This window comes from Schistocerca piceifrons, chromosome 8 (assembly GCF_021461385.2).
Source record: "Schistocerca piceifrons isolate TAMUIC-IGC-003096 chromosome 8, iqSchPice1.1, whole genome shotgun sequence".
Lineage (NCBI taxonomy): Eukaryota > Metazoa > Arthropoda > Insecta > Orthoptera > Acrididae > Schistocerca > Schistocerca piceifrons.
In genome coordinates this window covers 495622263-495627656 of record NC_060145.1, presented here as the reverse complement: position 1 = coordinate 495627656, position 5394 = coordinate 495622263, and positions in this window count along the sequence as shown.

The following is a 5394-nucleotide window of genomic DNA, read 5'->3' as shown; positions in this document are numbered from 1 at the left end:
TCTCAGACCATCGTTTATGTAGCACAGAAATAATAAGCAGGAGTACATCTTCGTGTGATTTTCAATACAGGAGTTCAATGTAGAAGAGATGAATGGCTGTTTATACAAAACGTAATTTTTCACTCAAAAGAGCTGACATAACGAAATACCGGAGAACTTTAATTTTCAAGGGATTAAGTTTAGCTATCCTCATCAACAAAACTCAAAACCTCAATCTTGAGGAATCAGCTATTATTGTCTTTAGTGAAGTCTGTAATTGGTTTGTAAATAATGGGTTATCACTAAATGTTGAGCCGGCTGCGGTGGCCGTGCGGTTCTAGGCACTCCAGTCCGGAGCCGCGCTGCTGCTACGGTCGCAGGTTCGAATCCTGCCTCGGGCATGGGTGTGTGTGATGTCCTTAGGTTAGTTAGGTTTAAGTAGTTCTAAGTTCTAGGGGACTGATGACCACAGCAGTTGAGTCCCATAGTGCTCAGAGCCATTTGAACCAACTAAATGTTGATAAGACCCAGTTTGTGCATTTCCAAGTAAGCAAAAAAGTTGAGGATCAGTTAAGTATTACATTGAATGGTAGTGAGTTACTACAAGTTGAGTCAACCAAGTTTCTGGGTGTACACATTGACAACAGTCTAAAATGGTCTGAACATATTTTGCACCTCCACAAAAAACTCAGCTCAGCAACATTTGCTGTTCATATTATTTCCACCACAAAATCTGCTTATTTTAGTTATTTCCATGCATCATTGCTGTATGGCATACGGGGTAATCAGCTACTATCCAAAAAAATATTCATTGCCCAAAAGAGAGTTATTAGGATAATGAGCGGAGTCCAGCCTAGACATTCTTGTAGGAACCTTTTCAGAAAATTTAGGGATACTGACAACTGCATGCCAGTATACCTACTCCCTGTTATGTTTCATTGGTAAAAATGGACAATCGTACAAAACCAATGATTCATACCATACCCACAATACCAGGAGGAAGATGGACCTCCATTATGAATCAAAAAACCTTACTATTGTACAAAAAGGAGTCCATTACATGAGCTGCAAGGTGATCAATGCTCTCCCACCATCACTGAACTTATTTATCCATGAGCTTCCCAAATTTAAACAACAGCTCAAACAGTATTTATTAGATAATTCCTTCTATTCGGTAGAAGAATATTTCAGTAGAGTTAACTGTAATTGATTTTTTCATTTACTAATTTGATGTGCTATTGTGCATTATGATACTCAAAATCACTGTTAACATTATTGTGTATTTCATTTGGCTATTAAGATCTAGATGTAGATTTTTCTATACCTATTAATGTGTATTTTGTCTTATACCCGATATCCTTCGCAAGAAGTACTTTTATGTATTCCTTTTTGTATTGTTTGTAATAATTCTGACATGTCCTACATCCGTACGAATACCTCGCAGTATTGGATTTATGGGATATAAATAAATAAAATAAAATAATGGTAAGGTGACTGCTTGCAATAAGTGACAAATTCAAGTGCATGTCCTGGTCCAGCACATATTTTCATATGTTACCAACAGGTAGAGGATTGAAACCAAGTACAGGTGACACCAGATTATTCACATTTAACAAATTTATTTTGATTGAATTTTGAATGGCTGTCAATCATGATCAGTGTAAAAACATCATTACATAGTTAACACTCTCGGAGGTATAACAAAATTTCAAAAGTAGGTCTGAAATTCAGAACACTGTATTATAGCTCTGCTGAAACCTTTTTATAAAAAGTGTGAAAGAGATAATGTACATAATTACCGTCCACTTTCTTTGTTACCAGTGTTTCCAAAAGTTTTTCATAAAGCAATATATGGGAGACTAGTGGCACATCTCAACAGAGTACACATAATTTGCCATCAGACTCTCATTTGGCTTCAGGAAAAGGAGTATACATAGAAAAATGCAGTTTCTTCTTCTGTATGAGTGACACAAGCATAGCTAAATCTTAAGTTGAGGAGAGTAGGTATTTAATTTGATTTAACAAAAGCGTCTGATTGTGTAAACCATACAATACGTTTATCTAAGTAACAATTTCACGGAATTAGAGGAGCAGCTCAACTGTTGTCCACCTCATATCTGGAAATAGGAAGCAGAAAGTTGTCCTCCAGTGTCAACAAATAGGGAAGAGTTTTGAATCTGACTGCAGCCATGTGAAGTGGGGGTACCACAAAGTTGCATTCTGGGCCTGTTGCTTTCCTTAATATAAATCAGTGATCTGCCACTAAACAAACAGGTGACATAAAAATGGTTCCCTTTTCAGATGGCACAAGTGTTTTTGTGGAATATGTGGAACTTAATACAAATGATCTACCTAAAAGGGTAGACAGTAACATCATGTGGGTTTCAGAGAATACATTAATGCATAACTGCAACATGATGCAATGAAAATAGTTTGATTGGAACTCTTGTAAAAGTGAAATTTTATGTCCCATTATGATCACACAGTCTGTGAAACTGACAATTTTAAACTCTTAGGACTGAAAGTGTGGAAGACTTTCCTGGAAGTATCACATTCAAGATTTTTTGCAGAAACTAAATGCTCCTATATTAATTCTAAGAATGATCTCCACTTACTCTGACACTGAAACAAGGAGGCTTGTTTACTTTGCTTACTTTAACTCTATTATCTCGCATGGTGTTATGTTTTGTGGTGACTCTGTGAATTCATGAAGAACATTCACGTCCCTGAAAAGGGTGGTCTGCCTGATCTACAGCATCAGTTTACAAACTTCATGTAGACCATTGTTCAGGTGTCTCCAATACTGGCTCTGAGATCCCTGTACATATATTCTATTGTGGGACTTGCTGTTGACAAATTGTCTCATTAAAAAGAAAAAGTGTGCACTACTCAGCAGGTTTTGTTTTCGACTGGCTTCCGGCAGAACTAAAAATAAAAACTGAGTGTTAAACCTTATAATGCATCTATATCACAGAGACCTCTGTTCAGTAGTAAATTGTGATACATATTCTGATTAATGAAATCTACAATTCTATCTGTTTTTCAACTATGATTTTTCAAAAACTTCAAATCTAAAGTTCAAAAATGAAGCCTTTGGGAGTGATACATTGTTTGGGAGCATTATCTGCAATTTCATTCTTTTTCATATATTCTGTAATATTTTGGAAATCCACTTTTATCTTTGGTTTTTAAGAACGCTAATTGTCCTATAAATTTCCAGTTTTTCTCTCATTGGTAACTGGCAAACATTTCAGCATTCTGCATTACTTGGTCAAGAAAATCGCATTCCAAAATTAAGTGTTAAAATATATGATTATTTTATTTCGAAATTTTTTATGTCTTGAAAACTATTGTTTTGGTAGATGTTACTTGAGCCTTTCAGTGTAAACATATCACTGGTGCTCAGCATCAGCACTGAAATATCATGGTCCTGGAAGCTTTCATGTAAGATGGAGTCAAGTTTTACTTGTTGGACTGGTCACTGTGAACACTGTGTGTAACATGCATGTCATTTTTTTACAATTCTACAACTGTGGCAAGCAATGAAATCTCATGTTTTATGGAATCAACATCTGTTTAAAAGTGACTCTATCAAGTTCCTAAAAATTTAAAACATGAAGTTAATCATTGGAAAAGTTGGACATGACAATAAAGTATGATGATTTTTCAGCTTAAAATTAATATCTTCACTGAAGCACTACAAATATGGCTCTCCTAAAGAGTCATATCCCAAAATATATTTTTACAATGAGCTGAGCTGCAAATTCTTAGAATAATCAAGATGAGTATTACAGTTGTTTATGGATAAATCAACATCAAAATTGGAACTGCTGTTCTCAGTGCCATTTCACACCTCAAACTGTTATACATTTACATGTGAGATAGTTCTTACAAAGAAATCTGAAAACTTAGATGATATCATTTTAAAATTTTCTTGTTGGCTGGACTGTTAGAACCTCAAGAATTCAGATCTGTTTTTAAAGGTTTCCAAATGGCACACTGTTTGTATACTGGTCAGGAGTTCCTCATAATAGTTGAGAGCTTTTCTTACTCATTTGTATAATCTCTTTTCAGTATTTTTCATGTTTCATTTTTTCTTTAATTTTGTGTTAATAAATTTTCTAATCAGTGTTCTGAAAAATACTTTCTGACTCATTATATGTACAAGTAGCTTTGGTTCACATGGCCCTATGTACCCAATAAATAATTAAAAATATTGTGTATTTTTTTGCTACAGCTGTTTTGCTGTCTCCTCGTTTTTTGGGTTGGTGTGTGTATCTGAACAGCACAAGGCTGTGAAATTGTGCTGCCTATCTGATAAAAATGCCTCAGAAACTGTTGTGACATTGGAAACGGTATGATGCTATGGTAAAAGCCCGGTGTACAACTGGTTTTCTCACTACAAAAAAGACAACATGTCAACTGATGACAAACTTCATTTTGGACATCTGCCTGAACTGATGAAAATATTTAGAAAATTCATGAACTTGTATCTGAAGACTGACAAAGGACCACTGAACACATACCAGACTTAACTGGGTTGTCTTGGAACTTGGTTCAGAAAATTTAACAGCTGACTTGGCAACAGGAAGCACTGATGTCAGATTTGTGCCTCATGTTCTGACTGACCAGACTACATTGTCTTGAAACTAGGTTCAACAAATTTTACAGATGATATGCAAGCAAAGGACCATTGATACGAAATTTTTGCCTAATGTTGTGATAATAATAATAATAATAATAAAGATTTTATTGTCTTTAGGCCATTACAGCAATTGACAACGTCAAATGAAGTTACAATTTATAATACAGTGTGATAAGGTATTGACTACTTAAATATTTTAGCTTATATTACAATCAATGTACAGTGGGTCATCTGTTAGATTACTGCATTTTACAGTTGAAGAATTCATTGATATCATAGAATGGGTGGGCAATAAACCATTCATGCAGTCTTTCTTTGAATGTATGTTCAGGAAGATCCTGTATGGCATGTGGCAGCTTATTAAATAGCTTGTGCCCTGTGACTTCATAGCTATTTATTGATTTTGATAGTCTGTGATAAGGCGTGTATATGTGTTTGATGCTTCTTGTGTTGTAACAATGCACATTTTCTCTATGTTTCACATCTTGTAGGTTCTTCTTCGTAAAGATTAAGACATTGTATATATAGAGGTTTATTACAGTCATAATTTTTTGTTTAGTAAATAAGGGTTTGCAGTGAGCCTTATGTGAAGAATTTGTAATTATCCTAATGGCTTTCTTCTGCAATAATAGGATGTCATGTATATGACTACAGTTACCCCACAAGATAATGCCATAGGATATTATACTCTGGAAAAATGCAAAATAAGATGATCTGATGTATGTTTCAGGTACACAATTTCTGAGTTGTCTCAATAAATAAATTACTCT